Source organism: Numida meleagris, chromosome Z (assembly GCF_002078875.1).
Source record: "Numida meleagris isolate 19003 breed g44 Domestic line chromosome Z, NumMel1.0, whole genome shotgun sequence".
NCBI classification, from domain to species: Eukaryota; Metazoa; Chordata; class Aves; order Galliformes; family Numididae; genus Numida; species Numida meleagris.
Genome location: NC_034438.1, coordinates 49,492,046 through 49,515,326, shown reverse-complemented (window position 1 = coordinate 49,515,326; position 23,281 = coordinate 49,492,046). Strand labels below are relative to the sequence as shown.

Here is a 23,281-nt window from a genome sequence, read left to right as displayed (position 1 = left end):
ATCTTAATTTCTCTAATTTTGAAGATGAAACTTTTTAAAAATCAGAAGCAACATCTTAAAGAAAATCCTCCTAGTAGGCCCTGGTAATGTGCCACAGGAGAAGGTGGGGGCAGCCCCTGGGTGCATCAGCTCACTGCCTCTGCAAGGCACCCCTGGGCACAGGGTGAGGCCGGAGGCCCTCAGACCGGGCCACTGCAGCTGCACCGCTCAGCGTCACAAATAAGGTCTGTGCTAGGTGGGAGGCCCGGCACAGCGTCACGGACACCCGCTGTGACAGGGACAGCCAGTGTGACACGGAGCTGCACACAGAAGCTCCGGTGTGACTGCAGCCGGGGCTGTGAGTCATCGCTTTATTTTGGAGGGTTCAGTATTTCCTGTCGTCAGGGAATGAAAATGCCGTTCGGACAAACTAATGACGAATTGATGACCCAACAGGGCAACGTTTTCCGATTCTGAAGGATCGGGTGTTAGAAACCAAATCAAAAAGCCAGTAATGTGCCTCAATTCAGGAAAGACACACAGACTTTACAGGAGGGAATTCATGAATTCTGTTTGTCTACATTTCATATGAACAAGGAAAGCCTTTACCACTGCACTGAACTCGGTCTGCGTGGAAGATTCAAGCACACAAACTTGTTTTCAGAGCAGAGTCAGTAGTTGTTCTTATTCACTGAGGCACTACTTTAACATGGAAGTGGCAGAACGACGCCTGACCAACTAGTTCTGGGTTTTAAAGCAAAGCACACTGGTTTGAGTGCCAGCCAGCTCGTACAGCACACGTGCGAGCGGCTCTCGGCGCAGCCCGCGCCCGTTCGGAGGGGGCCACCGGGAATCACACGGTGCCGCGTCCGCGGCGTCCCGCTGCAAGGAACCAACCCGGCGCTGAGCGCTAGAACCACCCGCGCGGCCACAGCGCGCAGGCCGACGTGAGCAGCACCGCGTCCCCGCGCAGGGCGGGCAGGGGCGGGGCCAATGCGGCCGGGACGCGCCCCCGGGGCGGGGCGTTGGGGCGGGCGGGGCGGTGGCAGGAAGGGGGTCGCGACGGCGGCGGCGGAGGAGCGGTCGCTCTCGGTGTTGACGGTGCGACCGCCAGCAGAGAAGCAGCGTGGCCGTGGCCAGCGGGGTTTGCTTCGCCTCGGTGAGTTCCGTGCTGCACACGGCTCGGGAGTGGAGCGGGGAGGGGAGGAGCAGAGCTTTGTCCCGGCGCTTCGCCCCGGATCCGTTGAGGGGCCGGTCCCGGTCCTGGTCTCGGTCCCGGTCCTGGTCCCGGTCCTGGTCCCGGTCCCGTCTCGGTGCAGGCGGCTCCGTCTCTCGGGCGGCAGCTGCGCGGCCTCTCGGCGGGCACGTGTGCCGTGCTGCCGCTCTTCGCTGTGCCGAGCCGCGCCGTGCCGTGCCGTGCCGTGCCGAGGCGCGACAATTCCCGTCCACTCCGCTGTCCCACTGTGCTGCGGTGCTGCCGGGGCTGTCCCCGCGCCGCTGGGACCGAGGGCCGCGCCGGGCGCTCCCCCGCCGGCGAAGTTTCCTCGGGCGCCCCTCGCGTGGAGCGTGGCGGCTCCGGTGGAGCGGCGGCGGCCGCGGGACGGTGCTGGGTGGTAGTGAGCGGGGCCCCGCGGGGCGCTGCCGGTGCCGCTGGGGCCCTGTCCGCCGCGGGTGGCACGGAGCGGTGCCCGCGGGGCTCCAGACTTGAGGCTGTTTTGAACTGCGATGTTATGGCTCCCATCGCTCCTTGGGAGTGGCTTTCCTTTCTTTTCTTTTTTTTTTTCCTTTCTTTCTTTCTTTCTTTTTTCTTTTTATTGGTTCTGCTTTTTTTGTTTTTAACTCTTGCTTTAAGTCCCACGCGTCGGTCCGTGCGGGTTAGTGCAGTTTATTTGTTCCCCGGCCCAGGCTCGCTTTGCGCGGACGCGCCGATACCTGCGGAGCGGGGCGCGGGGGCGGCTGCGGGAGCCGCGCAGCGCTGAGCACGGCCCCGGGCGGCTTGGGGAGGGCGCGGGTCCGGAGCGCGGGAGGAGCACCGGCGTTACGCGACGGTTCTCCGCTGCTGCTCCAGGACTCCGTGTCCGGCACAGCAGTGCGAGCCCGACTGTAAGGAGGCAGGCGCTGTCTCGGATCCTCCCCGTGAGTTGTTAGTGGGGAGGGATCGGCCCTTCTGTTTTCTTTTGGATTTGGGTGTCCCTTTTTCACATGTGTTGCAGTGATGAAAGTGTCAGCGATAAACGTAGTTTTTAGAAGAGTACATCTCAGTCCCAAAATCTTAACCAAATGGAGTTGGTGTTTTTTTGTTTTTTTTTTTTTTCCTTTGGTTTATTGATATTCTAGAATGTTATTTTGGCTTGTTCTCTCTGTGGCCCAGAACACCAGGTGTTTAATTTTAATGGAAACCGATGCATGTTTGTGGCTCAGATTTGGCCCTCTGAGTGCCCCAGTTTGGGTGATGCTGCAGGTGAGTTGGCAGCATGTGGGCTTGAGGGTCTGAGCCAGAATACAGTCACCTCTTGTTGTGTTATTGGTTTCCTTGTCAAGTGAGGTAACTGCCAGTCCACTGAGAGTTGAATAGTGCAGGAAGTGAAGGAATCTAGGTTTTCAGATGTTATTTCCCTGCTTGTTGTTGATTTCACAAAATGTTCAGTTTGAGGTGAACTTTGTTCTTGATTCCCTGCGCATGGATCCTAGGGAGCTGTGGTGAGAAATACAAACATGTATGCATGCAGGCTTGGTTTTGGCACGTTTCTTTTGTTTTATGTATGGATGTTCCTCAAAGGGAGCCAGCAGTTGGGACTTCTTCTGCGGCCCTCACACAGGGCAGGTAGATGGAAGCATCCGTGTTGCATATATGAGGACAACAGTGGGTATGATGAAATGAAAACTGCTTCTAAAAGTCACCTTGCAACTTGCCAGTCTTCCTTCTCACAATTGACCGTCTCTGATGGTATTCGAGATACCAGGAACTTCACTGAATTTTTTTTTGTGTGCTTCTGTGTGTGATGGTTCTATCCCAGCATACAGTCGCTGGTGCAGACAGAGGTCTGGAGGGGTTCACTAAATGAGCCAAGCAAGTACTTTCTGACAACAGAAAGCTGCTGTTTGAAGGAAATGGGAACGGTTGAAATACTTGAAGGTTAAAACTGCTGAATGGTAGCCTTTCTTCTCCTCCACTTGACAGGACTCTGTCTTTCTTTTCATTTTAACTTTTTATCTCTTTTCTTTAAGACAGTCAGTGAGAATATATAGCACTGAACAACTGACACTGAAACAAGTCGGGCTGCTGAAAGATAGTGAGACTTTACACCTTACTCCTTAATGATACTCTTCATTTCTCTGTGATAAATGAAGGACTGCTTTCCAATGTCCTGTCGGTCTTAACTGTGCTCAGGTTGAAGGAAGTTAAAATATTTTTCTGAATAGTGATTCAACACATTCCTACAGAAGGATGCAAAGGCTTTTACATGAAAAAATATTTTGAGTCAGCGGTTCTTAAACTTTACCGATTATCTTATACCTTGCATTAAAAAAAGTGTGGTAACAGATGTGCAGAGAGCTGTTTTGATTCTAAGACAATGACAAATTTCTGAAAGTATGGGATGAACTCACGCAAGATTGAGGTGTAGGTTGTGACTGTGTGAGCAAAGAACATGTACTGACAAAGGCGTAGGTAACATACATTTAAATAGGAATCAAAATTCATGGTCAGTGCTGGCTTTTGAAGCAGTACTGTTCTTTAGATGTAGATCTCTATTACACTGTTTTTTGTTTGTGGGTGTTTTGTTTCTTTTTTGCATTGAGAAACAAATTGCACAGGGGGCCTCTTATGTGAGAATGTGAACGAAATGTAAAAGTAGTCTTCAGAGGATGTGCGGATTATACATGTAGAGATGCCAACAGGAAGACAGCTTTTCTGATGCAGTTAATAAAAGAAAGCTGCCTCACCTCTGTCTGACAAAGAGGCTTCACAGTCATCAATTGGAAGAGCTCTGTCTTCACAGTACCATGTGTTGTGAGCACCTAATTATGTTGTGAGCACGATTTGTGGGTTTTTGCAGTAAAAGGTTTTCTCACTCCCTCCATTCTCTGAAGTATTTCATTATTTTTAATCTTTTTTTTTCAGTTAGAGGAATCCCACTGGTTTGCATGAAGAAAATACCTGTGGTTTGCAGAAACTGAATGACAGTTAGTGATAACCCAGGCTGTTTGGGCTGCAGAATTGAACTTCTTACATTTGATGCAGTGTATCTCCAGAAAAATAGCGTGTTTTAATGTATCGTGGTTCTGCACCAGCCAGAGAGTATAATCTGATGATGAAGTCAAACAGGTGAAAACAGTTCACTTATTATACTGCTTAGAGAGAAATGTAACTTTTACTTTGAACAAAACATGTTTCAGTCATTTGCGCTTATTATCTCATAGGTCTTTCATCCTTTCCTACTAGTTCTTTTGCGCTCATGTGTTCACAAGTATCAGGACTGATAGGTATCCCATCAGCCTGACCAGGGAGTAAGGGATGCTGGCCATCAAGTCTTCATCGTGTCTTTTGGGCTGTTCATGACTGATAATGATGTTGGATGATCTTTGCTACATTTATGTTCTCTTTTGACGAAGAAGGATAAGGCTAAGGTAGAGTCATATCATGTATTTGTGGTTCCCCATGCGTGATGTGCTCCTGTATGTTCCACTGGGGCCTGCCAGTTCCTCAGTTATCAGTATTCTTTGTTGGATTTCATGATTATTCCCAAATTCTTTTTTTGCAGCGTGCATATCATTCTTCTTATTCCTGCCCTGGTTATTTTAGTCTATGCTGCTGTACATTCATGCTCTTTGTATGGCAGTATAATATTTACCATATAAATCTCTACAAAGAAAGAGTATTTCAAAAGGTCGATTCAGAAGAAGCATGTTATGGATCTGAATATTTGTTTGTGGTATTTTTTTTTTAAATCATCTGTGTCATGATCTCCAGCGTCATGGGTTAATCAAGGCTTAAATATCATAAGATAATATTTGTTCTGATGCTCCTGTTGGAGGCTGGAAGTGGCCTACTCATTTTCACAGTCTTCTGTGGTGGTGTGGTCCTCAGATCTTTCATGCTTAGGAATGCAGATGGATTATTAAGAGAAGTATTTACATTGCACCTAAGATTCGTAAAATCTTTTTATTAAGACTTGTGACTTTTTTTAAAGACACAAGACTACATTAAACCTGAATGACCACTATAAAACTGCATATGTTTAGTTTGCTTTTATCCCCCAAGTATACAAATGAATTTTTAATTAGCTGTGCACTTGCTTTCTGTTACAGGCCTGTAAATCACGTGTTCCAATCTTCATAATAAAACTCCTACTCATATTAGGGCATGCTCTGGATCATTTTTATGTTTTGGCTTGTTTCAAAGATGTTTTTCAAATTTTCAGCATAAAATAATTCTTTGTCTTCATATGTTCATTTGTTCTGGTTTAGTATGATGCAGTAGTTTAATTCTTACTTCTTTCCTTCTGATTTATACAAGCTCTGTCTTTTTTTTTATAAAGGACAATCATGTTTTGTCTTAGGCTTTTTATTGCTAGGCTGAATGATCCAGGTTTTCACTTGTTTATGTTGCTGGGAAAAATTAAGAGCTTATTGTGAACCTGGTAGCCCTTTCTCCTTCTGGCTGCTGCTTGAATGCATCTTTCTTGTACATGGTGACTGGGACTGTACCTGGTATTTCAGGTGAAGACTGTGACATTAGTATAAGCAGATCTGTGATGGAGGGTAATTGGAATAGATAAAATTACTTATTATTATTACTTGTTATGAATATGTAGTGGTAGTTTTTATTGTGTGGTCACCTGAAACATCTTTTCAGCTGACAAAGTGGTAGATAAGAGTAGAAAAAGTCTATGTAGTTGGCATAAGCAGAAATTAAACTGTTTTGATTCTCAAAATCTCCAGATTTTTTGTGATATTCTGAGCTTACTGAGAATAAGTAGTAATATTTCAACTCTGCTTCAGCAGGTTCTGTATACATACTCCTATATTTCATTCCAGTTTTCTTTATACAACTATTAAGGATATATGTTTTTTAATCAGTCCAAGTTGATTAAACTCTATCGTTGCATTACTGTTTGAATGCTAGATTAGAGATTTTCTAATGTGGTTTCTTCTAGCTTAACTAATAATTTTTCAAGTTATAATGGGGCTGAAAATATACTCAGTTCCCCCTAGACCAATGCTGCAGCATTTATTTTTTTTTTGCCTGGAGAGAGGATCTTTTATTTTGTTAAAGAACGACTGTATAATCTGCCGAATATAACAAATAAATTCTTAACTTGTTTCTTCAGGCAATCCACTTCTCATTTCCTTCTCTCTAATTTCTCTTCATTTAACAATCTGTTCAATTTCCCCTTGTATTTGATTGTATTTTACTAGAGACACCTTCATTGAAACTAAAATGAACTTGCCTGTAGGTATGATGTTAAATAGTAGTAGTTCCAAAGTGTGTTTCCAAACTGCAGGATGGTGGTCAACCAGTTAAGAAAAAAGGTTATATGATGCTTCCCACAGTAAGTTTTGGCGGTACCCTATAACATTGACATACTTCAAGAATTGGTGGAGATCCCATCCATGCTAGGATTGAGATACTGCTCTTCTCTGAAGAGAATTTGTGGAAACGTAGGTGAACCGAGGAGAAGCTGATATGAAGATCAGTCCACTGTAGCAAGCCAGTGTGCAGAAAAATGTGACATCACTGGAACAGTGCAGATGAGGTTAATGTGAAGTGAGTTGTTAACAGGTGTTTAAAAGACTCACAACTTCTGTACTTGCAGATTACATCAATAGTTATTGGGTATAAATGGATGCTTTGTTCTGTGAAGTTAGTAAGCATTCACAATCCAACGTTAGTGAGGCACTATAATACTATTTTCTTACTTCCATTGTTCCAGGAAGCCACAGAATTTTCTGTTGAACACAGATTGCTCTTTATCCCCTCCTCAGTTGGATCAATTCAATGGGAAACTCTACCTTTACATCTGTTCAGATATTTAAGTTGGTTGTGGCCCAATGTTTTATCTACAGCAGCAGTGCTTATCTTTTTGGGATTGTTTTTGGTTCTGGAATGCCAGAGATTATTTTACTTGAATAGACTTTGTTTCTCCTTGGATCTAGTTCATGGATCTTAAGGCTGAATATTTTCAGGAATGAAGAGAAGAATACTGCAAAGCTAATTAGATCACTTTATATGCATTCATTAATTTTTTTATAAGGGAATTGTTAAGGGGAGAAGGGGGAGGAAAGCTACAGTTCACTTTAAACCCCCAGTGCTCTGTTTCACACTTCCATGTGATACTCCTGGTTTTCCATGGATTATTTTTATTGAAAGTAGTTGAATTCAGTTGATTTTAATTCTTTTCAATTCATGCTGTACTCAGAACTCAATTTAAGGAACTGGGTTGCATGATACTAAGAGTCCTAATCTCATTGTGGAAGGGATTAGGATTTCTAGTGGATTTTAATGCATCTTTTTTTATCCTGATTTAAACAAATTAGGTTTTGCTTTTTACATGCTTACTGATGTTTTGGCTGGAACAGTGTTAATGTATTTTGATCATAAAATTATTAATTTTGGGTTGTTAATTTAGTGTAATCTTTTCAGAAGACATTTCTGTGATAGCTAATTTGGGGAAATACCATTAAAATGTACCATGGCTTTTATTACTTCTGACAGTTAATGAGAATGTTAATTAAAGTGTTATCTGTTTCTTCTCGTTTCTTTCTGACAGCAAAAATATGCTTAGTAATGTTTTTTTGTGTGTGTGTTTCTTCCTCTCCTGTTTCACCCCTTAGAGGGGTAACTTTCTCCCTGTGAAATTTATACAAAATCACAGAATGGAAAAGATTGGGAAGAGCCTTTGGAGGCTGTAGAATATATACAACTCCATGCCCCATGTAAGCAAGATCAACTTAATCAGGTTGCCTAGGACTGTGTCTGGTTGGATTTTTAATATGTCTATGGATGTGGACTCTGCAATTTCTCCAGGCAGTACACTCCCATGCTTTGTGAACCTTATAAGAAGAAAGCATCTTGTAGTTCATTTTATGCCTCCAGATGGACTGTGTGCTACTGATCACAGCCATTTGAGCCTGCCAGTTTAGTCATTTCACCAGTCTGTTTTTTCTGGACTGTTTTTTATAACATCCTCATAGTTAATGTGATAAGAGACTGCAAAATACACATAGCTGGATGTTTTAGTTTGTGTGCTTAAAATAACAGTTCTCCGTAGCAGTGTGTTGTGTAGCTGTTCTAGAAATTCACAGAGAATAATAATGAGGATTCTGAGTGCATCTTTTGTATCTTCCGTACATCACAAGCTGTGATGGTAGTGGCATTGTGGAGTTAACCTTAACGATGTCATGTCAAAGGTGCTTCAAACATATTAAGTTTCTTTCATACAAACTGAGGACAATTATGGTGATAATCATGATGAAAATAATTGTTTTTCTGACTGTAAATAGTCAATAATGTGTAGCTGTCTCTGCAAGCATCAAGACATGGGGATCTTAGCCTCTCTCTCCCCCTGCTACTGTGTCCCCATTTCTTAAGTTCCCATTGCTGGTGCTCTCAGTATTTTAGTTCCAGCCGGAGTACCCATTGTCCCCAAAATATACTGGGCAGGTGGGACTTGGCACATCAGTGTAATCCACAGGCTGCCGACAGATGTCGCTGCGGACTAGTGCAGCGCAGAGACTTCTCTGGGAGGATACAGCATCCACTTTATGCAAAACAGATTGAAATAGTATCTTTTTATGAAACAAGCAGAGCGTATTAAAGAGTGTCAGCTGAGTGTTCCAAGATTAGGAGCATAGCCTCTGGCCCTTGCACCAGCGTTTTGGCAGAGATCAGTTTGCCTGATGAGGTTTTGTGTAAACAGGATCGTCTGTCCTCTGCCAAGGTAAATTCCTCTTCATTTTCAGCCAGGAGCACAGTAGACATTTCTATATGGCGTTGGCCTAACAATAGTTAGTAACTGGTGAACCTTTGTGCTCTCACCCTACTATTCAGACTTAGTACTGCTTGCTCTAGTGTTGTTAACCCATTCTACACAGGGTATGTAGGCAGAAGAATTCGCAGTTGTTCTTTTAGTTAAGTATTAGTATGATCTACTAAACTATCTCCATAAAGATGATGGAATGTATGATAAACCCATGTTACCTGGTGTTCTCCCGTCTACTTCTGGATAACTTATCCTGTGAACTATTATCTGATTAAATATAAGTTGAGAGTATCTCACCATTCCTTTAATGAGTGTAGACCTTGTGATAGTGGCTGTCTGGTCAGCAGGTGCAGTAGGCAGTACAGCCGGGTGGTTGCTACCACCAACTTTAAACCAACTGCTACTTACCAACTGTAAACTCTTTGGAAAAGATCCAATGTAATTTGTATGCCAGGTGTGGCCAGGTGTTTTCCAAGTCCTGACCCTAGTGAAGGGATTACTGTATATTACCCAGTTATCTGCTTAACATCACTAGCCTACAGTGTAAGGCTATATACCACCCAAGAGTCAATATGAAGCTTTCTTTAGCTGTCAGTTCTTCCAATGCCATAGCCATAGCCATCAATTTGACATATTGACTGTTTCTCCCGTGCCTTCATTAGGATAGCAAGGGCTGCTGAGCCATTTTAAAGGTTGCTGCTTTCCATTGCTGTTTCTCTTTCACATTATCTTGCTGACTGATCATTGAACCATGCATTCTGCTTCTGCTCTTGGGTTAATTGCTCATATGGCAATTATTCTGTGGCCAGGATGGAAACAGATCAGATTGTGGATGGACGCTGTAATTGTCCAGGCCAATTTGTGCTATTTTCTTCTGTAAAGAACTTACTCTGTTTTGGCTAGTAGAGGCCATATGGAAATGCACTACTTCCACTTCACAGTACTGATCTGTTGTGCTTTCCCAGTGGACTGACTGCAGTCAATTGGCAGTACTCACTGAAAAACCGGGAGCCCTATTATCAGGTACCTTGGGTCGCTAGGTGACTTTCTGTTGAAGCTAGGGCTGAATAAGCAGCTCAGATTTTTAGTTTTGCACTGATGGAATCAAGACCCCATCCAAAACCAAAAGTCCAACTGTGTATGTAGCTTGTTCGTCTTCTTGTCGTGGGCTCCGGTGAGCTTTGTTTGATGCAAAGAGGTGAAGTTTGAAAGGCTTATTGGCTACTTTGTGGCCTAAAGCTGCTTCATGGTAAACAGCTTTTTTTTAATTGTCCTGTAAAAAACTTCTTTTTTTTTCCTTGCTGTATAATAATCCTAGTATCTGGATCAAATGCAGTATACAATGCTTCTCAAAAAGGCTAATGAACTGTATTTATATTTTTCTCTGCATTTTTGCCATATAGAATGTAGTTTGCGTAGCTGACTCAGACATCTTTCTGTGAGGACCCTGCTGACTTATCCCTTCAAATTTTGCTTCTTTGTCAAATTTCTAAATTTTCTTGGCGTGAATGTCCTACACGTGATTTTGTGTAGTCTCAGTAGCATCACTCAGTGCCCTGACCCAAGTGCAACACCTTGCACTTGACCTTGTTGAACCTCATTATATTCATGTGGGCCCACATGTGCAAACTTGCTGAAGGTGCACTTGATCTCACTGACTAGGCTGATGATAAAGAGCACTAGTCCCAAGATAGACCCCGAGGGGCACCGTTCATCTCAGGCCTCCTCATCGTCGTAGAGCTATTAACCACAACTCTCTGGCTGCAGCCATCCTGACAATTTCTTGTCCACCAAATAGTAGTTCACCCTTCAAATCTCTGAGAATGTCACGTGGGTCCATGGCGAGGGCCTTAAAGAAGTCTACGTAAGTGACGTGTCAGTCTTCCCTTCTCAGTAGAGTTGAACAATTTACAATGCAGGTAAATACTACAATCCTCCAAACACAGGGCTGCCAGCACATGGCCAGTGAGGGGACAGCACCCTGTACTGCTGGCCTCGCATGAGAACGCAGATTGTTCTTGCGGTTCCTAAACAACTCTACTGCTCAGGATAAGCACTGGATTGTGTCATGGCTTCAGACTCCGCTCTCTTGAAAAGAGTGGCAGTCAGGTCCTACAGCTATGAGGCAGCCTGATCTGGTGGTCAGTAGCCAGCTGTCATTCTCTGGTAGTTGTCAGATACTTTTGTTCACCAAGTGGGGCAGTTGAATGAAGAGCAGGATCTCAAAATTATCTCAACCTGTGTCATGGTTTTATGATTTTTGGTTATTGGTGTTCCATATCATAGCATCATGTAGTGTACTGGGAGTTAAAGAGTTAATGCTCCAGTTGGATCGTGGATAGTTCTGGGTACCTGATTCTCAGAAGAGGAGAACTACTACATTCCCCAGGGGACTTTGCAACCTTGTTACCGTTTTCGGGTCAGAAGGAAAGATAAAAACTCTGGTATCACCAGACCTGCTCTCTTCTCCTCCAGGCAGCATCTCGCTCCCCAGCCGTCTGACTGTCGGTGCTAGACTGAGGCCTACCTTAACTTTGGACACTCTCTCTCATTGTATTGGGTTTATTAGATTAAATTGTAATCGTATTATAGTGTGTTATTTTGCATTCCGATATCTTAGTTAATAAATTAGTTTGTTTCTCCTCAGATTGTTGCTGCTGTTTTGCTCTCAGGCCCATTTCCCTATCCTTTTTCCCCTTTTCCCTTTCCTGGGGCATGTGGGTCCGTGGGCCTCCCGCCCCATTCATCACGGAACTGGGCCGAACGCCCATAAACTGTTGACAGTCTCATATGGCTGCTTAGCTGTATGGGTGATCCCTGTATCGTCTGTTCAGCCTGTACTGTTTGGAGAAATGCCAGATCAACAGGAACTTTAACTGCTTCCCCACAGTGCTGGTGTGAACAAACCACAACAAATATTTGCCCCTACCTTGTCAGGGAGGTTTTTGCCATGTGAGCAAGCCATGCGCCATATATATCCACCATGAAAGGCGGGTAGGATCCATTTGTAATATCACTGATCCTACAAGCAGGTTCTTTTGTCCCCTTCCCTGAAGGCATTAATTTTCATCAGTTTATTTTTTATTTATTGGGATAGGTCCCTGTGTCCTTTCAAGCCATCAGCCACTGCTGGTTGGCTGCTCCAGTGTCCAGTGGAACACAAGGCTCATTATCTTTCTGTGGCACCCAGCTACCCAAATCTAGTCAATTGGTGTCAATTTTTTATGACTTGCAGTGCACCATAGTGACAAGATCGGGGTAATAAATTGGTCCTGACGTGCTCACCTTTTCCCCAGAGAAGCGGGAGCAAGGAGTGCAATCAGTCTATTAGCTGTCCTCATTTTTTTTTTTGGTGGTTTATTTTTTCACTTTTGCTTGTTTATACTTTTCACATCAAGTAGTTTTCCTGTCTGTTTTGTTTTCCAGGACTTCAGAACTGGAATAAAGCTAAAAACATCTCCTTTTGGCTAACACTTTTCTGCTTTAAATATACAGAGTGTATCTAAAATGATATATCACCTCCTGACGTGCTCGACTGTTATGTCTTTCATCACATGTACCAGCACATTGCGTAGGCCACTGTGGGACACTCCAGCACATTCCCATACACCAGCTTCCCATACTTATACATGGACTTCACAGACCTTAAGTTCAAGGCCCAGTGGAGCAGCTGTGGCCTGCTGAAGATCACCAGGTCTTCAAACAAAATGTCTGCTGCATAGCTACCAATACTAACTGTAGTATGGTGAATTTGGACTGATGAGGCTAGAATTTAAAGAAGAGGTAATGAATGAAAATTTTCAGAGCAGTGTGTATTTAGTATAACAAAATTCTTCTTTGACGCATAGTCGCATTGCTTCTGAAAGCAGAAATACCTATAATGCATATTTGTACATTGATACTGTATGGTAGAAAAACTTTTGGTTGAGACTATCTATACCTGGCTTGAGACGCCATCAGAAGTGACCAGATAACACACTCTTTTTCATGTTGTAGTTAAACTTTCTCATCCTTCTCTGTGAAAAGATGAAACGTGGCATCATATGTCTACCTTTTTTTTGGTCCATATTATGGTACTGTTTTGTTTTGGCAGGGGATTTACAGGATGCCCATTGTTTCATTTTCACTGCTTTTTACTTAGTGTCATTTCATCTTCAGAACTAGTTGAACTGAGTGAAGTGGATACCTACCAATCTTCACTTCTGTTTTTCTTGTGCAGAAAAAAATAGTTAAAAAACCACCAATAATTTGGTGCTGCTTTTAGAGAGTGACTACTATTTTTATGCAGTGCATTACTTCGAAAGGCGGCCAGCATTGTAAGAATTGAAATGATTTGCAGATTAGTCTTCTAAAAGTAGTCTAAATGATGTGCTGCTTAGCTTTTTTTTTTCCCTAAGAGTTCATGAGAATAATACAGGTAGACAATGCAGTACTTCCTTATCAATGTTATTGTATCAATTAATGTGCTATCACTGCAATCATGATGCACTTCAGTGGTGATCTGAGGAATTAGTATTAAATCAGTGATTAATTGAATCTTTATGTAAGCCCCAGATGGCTTTGGCTTCTGAATCTATGATAACTTTGTGGGTTTAGTTTGTATGTTGTAGGAATAATTTTTGTTGATGCCATGTTGTTTCTTTGCCATCCTTTAGCCTGCTGTGAAAGTATCCTATTTTTATCTGTAGTAGCAAGGAAGGTATATGTTCATTTAATTATTTGTGGTTATTTCTTGCAAGAGCTGCTGATTCAGAAATTAATTGTGAGAATAAATTTGATATATGCTATCCCTATAAATAATTGAAATCAATTTCTTTTTTTTTTTTTTTGAAAAATTCACTTTGAAGTGATGTAGCTTTCCTCAAATGTCTGTGCTTAATTTTAGACCATGACTTGATCATGAGATAGGGTGTTTTATCTGTGGGTATGTTTGGTTCTTTTGTCATCCACAGGCTGTTCTCCGGTTCATGCAGAGTTTTGGTTTATCCCGTTCTTTTTGTTTGGGAGTAAATAAATAGCTTCTTGCACCAGTTGTCTCACATTTTAAATAAGTACCAGAAGATTTAGATAGGTACTACCAACCTTGTTAGTATTCTCAGTGGGTTTATTATGGAAGTCTTTTATTCTTAACATACTGTATTTTACAACCTTGAACTTCAGGGAGAAGGTGCCTGAAAAAAATTACCTGTTACTTCTTGTAGGAATCTAAACAGAAAAATGTGTTCCAGTGTAATGAGTCTTTGGTTTTACGGAAAATATCCTCATACTTTGTAAGTGAATTTCTTTGCACTGTTTTTGGTATAAAACTTACGTCTGTGCGGCGTTTACTGAAATGAGCTTCTAACTGTAGCTGAGTAACTGTGCACTGTAGGTATGGCATTAGTGGCATATCTTTACAGAAGTATGTATTTATTCCTGTGGCATGTTTTGAGAAAGTATGTATTCAAGATTGCATGAACTTTTTCTTAGTATGGGATTTAAATGGTTATCAAGGCTTTTAAAGAAGTGTGTCAAATGAGAACTGTATCATTTAGCCTGCAAGTTCTGTTTAAAGTGTATTTTAGTGCATTAATTAAATAGTTATTTAGAAGATTGATTTTTTATACTTTTTACTCGTTTCTCGTTACTTGCCACTAGTTAGTTAGTAGTTAAACTGAACTGTTCAATTCATTTTTGAAATTGCTACTCTAGATCCAAAATCTGTAACTAGATAAGAAGTAAACATAGTAGAACTGTCTTTCTCCTTGCCTTGCTAGCTTTTGTGCAGCTGTCTCTTGGGAAGTCAGCTGCCATTGCAAATGGTTCTTTATTACCATCTCTTATATTTGAATTGTGAAAAATTAAAACTGAAAAAAAAATACAGTAAAACCACTGAGACTGATATCTCAAAGAAAAAGGGAGACAAAGCTTTGGGAGAGTGTAGCAATATTAAACAATGCTGTTTGGTCTGTATTAGTGATTAGTCATCTTAGAATATCTGTATCAAGGCCTTTAGAATTGCTGTGACACATTCCCAACTCAGAGCAAAAAGTTTTGTTTTAGCATGAGAGATTCTGGATGAGGTTAGCTGTGTTCTGCACTATCTCATGTTAGAGCCTATCAAAGTGAATCAAAAGCATCTTGCCTTAGTCAAGCATTAATTGCATTAAATTTGGTAGACTTACTGCCTAGGGCTTCATAGCCTAATGCCTTATTTTTTTGGGATCCTGTATGACAGTAAAAGAATAAGGTAGTCTCAAGGACATTTTAAAATGAATTTGCACTGGAAAACCAACTTTAGCAAAAAAGAGTGGAAAAATGCTTCAGAGACTGCAAACTAAGGACTTTTCTTTTCTTGAGAATACAGAAGCAATGTCAAAATGTTGAAGATGACTTGTATAAAATACTGCATGTACAGTACTTTCCTAATGTCAAGCTAAAGAGTTTTCTGAAAATGACTTGCAAATAGAAAGGATTAATGATTTAATTAATCTCAAACTCAATTCTCTTTATTTGCATATGTGCAGTTTTCTGTCAGCTTCAGGCAATTTGCAGATTTTTTGCGGCTATAAATAGTGTTCTTGTTATTGAGTTACTTTCTTAGGCCACTTTCATTCAGATTCTGTTCTAACTATCCATTTAAGGGACATGTTTGTACTAAATACGCCTGCAAAATAGACTATAAATAATTTTCTTCTTATACTTGAGTGATTCTTGAAGAATTCCCATTCACTGTAAAATATGAGAGATTCTCATGGTTCAGTTCTTATGATGTTGGCAGCTACAGCTGTGAGATACTGCCTGTAGTGACAGAGGTTTGTTGGTATAAATTTAATGGACCAACATGTGCCAGAAAAAGGGTAACTGTGGCTTAAAACCGCCTTTGTTGTTGAAGTTCTTGATGCTGCCAGGATCTTTCTGGAGGAAACTTAATGGACATTTCTGTCTATGGGCAGAGCTGCTTGCCACTCCTGCCTTTTATCTCTGGACCCTATGACTTGGGATCTCCATCTTCCCTGTTAGCCAGCCTGTACTTTTATCTATGTTGCCATGTCTTTTGATTTTTTTTTTTCCTTCAACCATTTTTTTTCTGAAAGTTTTTCTACTGATTGTTTCTTCCCTTGCAGTACCCAGACAGTTGTCCCATTTGATTTTGAGTTGGGGCATTTCTTTTCTGTTATAATGGCAAAGGATTTGCAAAAAAAAAAAAAAAAAAAAAAAAAAGAGAAGAGGAATTTTCTGTCTGTTAGTTGGGGTACTTGGATCTGGAGCTTGACCTCATCTCTTTGCAATGTTGTGTATGTATTAAATTTGAGTATTTCTGTGAAGAAGGGGAGGGATATTGCGATGTGCTGTTTTGTCAGTAACATCGTAATTTACAAGCAGAGGACACTAGAGCTATTGTGATTGATGCATGTAGGCTTTTTGGTTTAATTTTTTCCTACATTCCCATTTCTAGCAGTTGTTTATCAATAAATACTGTCAGTGGAAGATGATCTCATTGGTCTGCTGCTTTACTGAGAACTTTGTATTTTTTTTCTCTTGTTTTTCTTTTAGGAGACTTAAAAAAAAAAAAAAAACCTCTCAGCTTCTTAGCTACAACTTCAAAATACTCATTCAAAACAGTTGTTTATCTGTAGTCAGCTTTTCCAAGTTGGACTGGTTTTATACAGTTTTTGTTTCATTTTTCTGTTTATAGTTTGAGATTTGCACCGTTTTTTCCACTTGTTTTACTTCTGTCATGCAGTACTTTCATTTAATATGGAGTAGTTTTGTAGCTTTTCTTTAAGCATCCGAGTTAGGGAAATCAGCACTGAGGCATTGCGTCACTGAAACCTGGAAGGCCGTTATTGTAAACTGTATGCCCTCTTTATGTAGACTGACCTGAAGTCTTGAGTTTGTTTCTATTAGATGTGTCTAGAAACAAATATTTTTGATAATTGGAATATATTTTCAATCAGTACACAAGATTTGTTCTGTCAGTCAGTGCTAAGAAGCTGTACATTCACAGCGGTGCTTTGACTCTTTATGGTTATTCTGGTTTTTGTCTAAACCAAATGATTTTTTCCATTCAAGGATGTTCAAATCACGAGGATCCCCATCTGTGTCTTATTTCATCTCTTCCATTCCTGTCAAGATGACTTGACCTAGATACAACCTTGTCAGCTTGCTTAGGAAAAAATGTGACTTTGTGTGTGAGTATAATTTCTTTTCAATCACCTGCTGACCTTGTTACATTCTGCAAACTGGCATTACACTTGGAGGTGTGTTGGCATACTTGCATCCAGAACTGGTCTAGTTTGTTTTAGAGTTGCGTAGCATAGTCTGTGAACAACTTTGTCAATCGTTTAGAAATGGCGTGGCCTGTTTGTTGTTGTTGTTGTTGTTTTTTAAATCTTGATGGAATAAGTGGCTGCATGGCCTTATCTGGCTGCCGGACTCGCACTCTCCTGTTCTACCTACTTGGTAGGACCGAAAGAAAAAGTTGGAAAAGCTTGGGGGTTGAGATAAAGACAGTGGATGGCTTCCTAATCACCATAACAAGCAAAAGAGACTAGTCTTGGAAAATTAATTCAGTTTATTATTCAGTTTATTTTTAACAAAATAGAGTTGGATGGTGAGAAACAAGAAAAAAACACCTAAAAGTGTTCAATCATTTCTCACTGTGAAGTGTTTGCTAACCTTCAGAGAAAACCTGCTGTGTTTCAGTTTATGTCTGTTAACTCTTGTGGTGGCAGAGGGCACCACTGAAAATAACATGGCTCTACTTTGCATCCTCCCTTCAAGTATCTGTAGGTCTCAGAAAGAACCACCCAAGTCTTTTCTTCTCCATGCTGAACAGTCCAAGCTCTCCCATAGGACTGATGCTCCAGTCCTTCACCATCTTTACTTACCTTTGAAGGAAATGCTCTGGTACCCATGTCACTCTTGTAAAGAAAACCCAGAACAGGACACAATACTCCAGCTCTAGCCTCATGGGCCCTGAGAAGTGAACAGTCACCTCTTCTGATGAGCTGATGATATGCCTTCAGCCACAGTTGACCTTTTTTGCACGTTGATGGCTCATTTTCAACTTGGTGTCCATAAGGAGGCACTGTAGGTCTTTTTCTCACAAGCAGTTTTTTTTCCCCATCTGCAGGACTTTGCATTTCCTTTAGCTGAACTTTGTAATGTTCCTGTCAGCCCATTTCCCTGGCCTGCTGAGGTCCCTCTGGATAGCAAAATAACCCTCTTGAATATGAGTGTGAGCCACTCCTCCCAGTTCAGTGTCATCAGCAAACTTGCTGAGGGTACCCTGCTCCATCAGCTAGGTCATAAATGAAGATGTTAACCAGAACTGACCTGGAATTGACCCTTGGGGTACACTGCTACTTATTGGCCTCCAGTTAGACATTGTGTCTCTGATAAACACCCTGTGGGCCTGTCTATTCAGTTAATTTTCAATCCACCTCACTGTCTGCTCATCCTACGTATACATCAACAGGTTTTCTATGACAGTTGTACTAGAGACAGTTTCAAAAGCCTTACTGAAGTAAGGCAAGGTAAGCAATATCCACTGCTCTCCCCTTGTCTAGCCCACCTGTCATTTCATTTTGGAAGCTGGTGAAGCTGATAAAATATAATTTCTTCTTGCTGAATCCATGCTGACTCCTCATGATTTTTTTTTTTTTAACTCTTGACATGCCTGGAAATTGTTTCCAGAATTTGCTGCCTCACCAGATTCCCAGGGTATGAAATGAGGATAATGAGCTTGTAGTTCCCTGGGTCCTCCTTCCTACTCTTTTTGAAGGTAGGGATGTTATTTGCTTTTCCTCAGTGCTTTTCCTAGTCACATAGTGATATCTACCAGCTCCCTTAGCACTCCTGCATCCCATCAGTGCTCATTGGCTTCAGTTTACCTAAGTGTTCCCTGACCCAGCTGTCTTCTACCATCTTAATTGCTAAAGCAATTTGCCACACTTGTGTCCATGCCTGGAATGTGGTGATGTTTAATATGATATTTCTTTACATCTTCTAGAGCCAAACTCTTAGCCTCCTTCTGCCTGAGTGAGGTTTGCTTCTCTGTAGGCATAAAGCATTTTATGCTGTAATTGAGTAGGTTTTATTTTCATGGTGGTGACCTCTACTATAGTGGTATCATTCCTGCTCTGGATTGGCATTCTTCTAGTATGTGAGAGTAGAGATGTGGTCAGCTGTCTGTCTTGGAGCACTCTCTTCTGCCTGTCAGTGTTGATTTTACAATAGAAGAATATGCTTTTAAAGAAATGTGATATTTAGGCCAGGGCACACATCTTAGGTAGGTGGCAGCTCTTGTCAATGGCTTTTTTTTTTTTATAAAATGGACTTAGGTCTTGCCTAACCTTCAGTTTCAAACTTAAACATTATTAATGTGTGCTCAAAGAGTGCTCATTGAACCCAATAAAGCAAATATTATTAGGGTCTCTATTTTTGTCCTTGATTTAATGTAGCTTCTGGAAAAGGAAGGGTAACAGACTTCGTAAAGTAGCAAACTATTTCTCATCTTAAAACAGTTCTACCATCTTGCATATGTGAATTCTCTAAGACCATTTCACTTGCTATACATAATCTTTGTTTTTTTCCTTTTTCTTGCTCCTCAGATCTGCTACAGCAGAAGCTTAAATTAAGCTACAGAGCTTAAATATATGCAGTTCTAATTTTCCACGAATTATACTCCTAAGTCGTCTGCTTTTTACAAATAAGGAATAGGGAAAATTAGATTGTTTCATCTTGTCACACAGCATCAGATGGGGTTAAACCTGGAATATCCAGCTTTGTAGTTGTCATTTTTGACTCATTTGCAAGCCATAACTTCAGTAGTGGTGGCTGTCATATTCACGAATTTAGAAAAGCAGCTTATTGCTTGGTAGTATAATGAACAGTTATGTTCATTATATGTTTGTATATGTATAGGTTCAAAACTGCATTTTACAGTTTTGCAGTTATGTTGCACCGAGGACAGGAAGAATATGATTTACCTGGTAGGTGCATACTGACCTTTGACACGTTATCTTTCATTTGTATGAAATTATAAGTCAGTTCCTATTCAGTGGGTTCTTACAAGCTACATCTCTAAAGAAAAATTACTAAAGAGAGCATGCTTTCATTAGTGTCTTTACTGCTAAAATCTTAATGCATATTTGTACGGTATTTCCTGAGGTTCATTTTGGAGATGAAGTGTAGCATCCACATAGGAAGCATACCCTATGTTTTTGGGCTTCGCCTAAATTCTGCGTTGTCATAGCAGCATCAGCTCCTAAAAATAAATACTGAAACTTTCTGAGGATGAGGATTTGGGTGTTGGTGTTCTTTTTGTTGTTAGGAGATAATGGCTGAAATGAGAGTGTTCAGCAGTGTCACTCTACAGTGCTGCCTGAGACTGTATTACTCTTCTCTAAAACCACACCAAAATATGATTTGCTAGAATAGATATGCTGGCTCATGTTGTATGTTTAGTTAGCTGCTACAGTAGCTCATTGTTTTATGTTCCAAGCAGTCTGATTTGTGACAATTAAAGAGCAGTAGCATCATCCGTGTTGTTTATAGTTTTGTTAGAACCATTTGCTGTTTTGTGGTGAAATTCAGTGACAAAATACCCTCTTGAAACAATCAGTTTATTTAAATTGGTTTTAGGGACAATAATTGCACGCGTAACTAGTAGAAATGGGTTTAGATATTTATAAATAAGTGGGTGTTAATTTTCAGGGGAGAGCTAAGAAATCAGAGGGCTCTTGCAGTATCTATGTGTAGGTAGTAAAAAGGCGCTTTGCTTAAAGGCCTGTTAAACTACTTTGCTATGTCTTTCCAATTTAGGAAAATACTTACCCAATGCTGCTTACATTTTCTTTTCTGCACACTGCCAAATGAAGTTCCACTTAAATTACTTTTCCCCATCAGAAGCAATTTTCTATATATTTTATACTCTCACATGGAATTCTAAATTAGCATTATTTATGCCTATGTAGATATAGTATGTGTAGGGCAAATAAAGCAACAATAACACATAATCTGTTTTCTTATATCTATATTTTTCTTCTTCATATGTGAACCCTTCTTCGGGAGAATGTTACGGTTCTGTATGCTGTTTTTGTGACAGTTTTGCATAAATAGCTATAATTTAGTGTTTTTATTTTGTTATTCGTGGTACAAATTTTAAATTGACTAGTTCAAGTATGTCTTTCATCTTTTGATAATGTTGACTATTTTGAGTTATCTGCAAGGGGAAATAAACCTTTCAACATAATCTGTGTTTGCTCACCTGCATGGCCGATGTGGAAAAACAAATGGCAACGTAAGGTGATGATTTCACTGTCAGGTCTCCACTGAGCTAATTTAGGGAGTGCTGCCTTGCTTGCCTAATGTTCCATATGGCATTCTCTTGTCCTTAGTAAATATTAAAGCTTCCTTGATTAAGATTTACCGTTTATATTTCTGTGTAAAACCTGGACAGGAGATAGTGGGCATCAGATGCAGTGCACTCCTACTGTAAAATATCCAGTGCTGGGATTTATGAGTTCTAAAGTACTGTGAAACAGTACATTGCTTTAACATGAAAACAAAAAAAAATTCTAATCTATTGTGCTTGCCTCTTCCTCCGACTTTTCTTGGTTAAAGGAAAAGAATTGTAATGACAATTTTTAGTTTTCTTGTGCTTTCCTTTCAGCTGGGTTTTGCTTATCTGGAAAGGGTAACCCAGTTAGTTCAGAACAATGTCTCGTATTTGTCTAACAGTCTTGGTGTTTGAATCTGGGAACATACATGGCAAAAACGTAACTCTTGTGCCAAAAGCAGGTCATACCCTTAACCAATTTTCTACAATAACTGGAGGCATCTTAAAATTGTAGCGAAAGGGCAGAATAATTATTGTAGAGAAAAAAAATCTGACAAAGTATGCACAAAGCACGAGACCTTCATGAGATCTGGAAATTGCAAAAACCTATTATGTCCCTTGAAGTAAAAGTGTTAAAATTTTTGGACAACAGTGGAGTGGATTAAGGAATAGATATTTGGTTCATTCTAATATATAGCTGGTTTTCGGTGTGCTTTAATCAGCTCTCACACTAGCAAAGCAGTGAAGAAATAGTGTTTAGTGGCAGAAGGATAACCGTATTTTAGGGATAAGCAGGAATTTTTGCTATGTATGGATGAAAAGCTTTGCTGTCATTCCCATAGGCAGGACTGCAGAAGCTATCTTATAATTAAATGTGCACATATGACACAAAGGGAGTGGAAGGAGGTTAATGTGCCTTTCTTTTTCCATATCTGCAAGGAACAGTTGGACAGAGCAACACCAGGGTATTCTTAAATGATGGAACATTGTGATTTGTTTTGAAATTCTTGTCTGAAATGCAGGAATCTAAGAGGGACAATGGAACTAGTGATGGTAAGTGCCTCATTATTCACTCTCAAGGTAAAGCGAACTGCTCCATGCTTAGAAATATAAGTAGATACTTGTGTGTGTTGATGTTATCACATCTCTGATACGTTTCTTTAAAGGGAAGTTTTGTTTTGTTCAGGAAAACTGCTTGTATGTTTCAAAGATCAATGTTTACAAGTATTAATTGGGTGTGGGTATTGCAGTACAGTGTTTAGATTTAAATGTTAATCTTCAGAGCTAAACTTGAGCTGTAGAAAAGATCTTTTGTGCATATTTCTTAGTACAAATTTTCAAACATAAGTACATACATACAAGTGCCTGGGTACATGCTGTTTGTAAATAGGTTGCACCATAACTATTTTAGAAATGTGTAGTCTTGTCTCTTCTAATTTTTCACTTTTTTAGCTAGTCCCTGGTTATTGCATAAAGCAAACTTGTCCAGGCAGGAGGCGGTCTCTTCAGAACCCTAATTAAAGGGATTCACAGACTGAGAAAAATAGAAAGTGCTTCAGGGGCTTTGAAAACAGTTTTGCTTCCTTCTCTCTCTCTCTCTCTCTCTCTCTCTCTCTCTCTCTCTCTCTCTCTTTCTTTTTTTCTCTTTCTTTCCATAGCATACTGTGAGCATGGCTTCTATTTTTGAGTATTGTCTGTCTGGTAGTGGCTGCCTTGAAGAGATGGGTGATGGTGATGAAGATCATTCCAGAAGCTGTGGTTGGTCCTTTCCCCCACCACTGCAGTGTCAGCAAAAGATACATGTTGTAGAGGGATGTTGGTTGTGTGGAGGAGAATAAAACATCATCCAGATGCTCTTTGTAAAGAGAAAACTGTAACAACAATCTGCTACTGTTCTGCTTCTGTAAAAGCCTTTTGGGATTGTCCAGTCCCTGGTGTGCTGTGAGATTGGGGTCGAATAAGAACCAGATTTGCATAGGTTTGGTAATAG

The 23,281-nt window shown here is 40.7% G+C and overlaps 1 protein-coding gene across 6 annotated transcripts in view; it reads left to right on the top strand.

Annotated features, from left to right (window-relative positions):
• PAM (peptidylglycine alpha-amidating monooxygenase) overlaps positions 256-23,281 on the top strand; it is a 141,357-nt gene continuing 118,331 nt past the window's right edge. For 5 of the 6 annotated variants that reach the window (XM_021380517.1, XM_021380515.1, XM_021380514.1 and 2 more), the window contains exon 1: positions 1,000-1,138. The gene's annotated coding sequence lies outside the window, so the exon portion shown is untranslated. Of the gene's footprint in view, positions 338-999; positions 1,139-23,281 lie in introns of those variants that run through there. The other variant, XM_021380513.1, reaches the window with a different exon arrangement.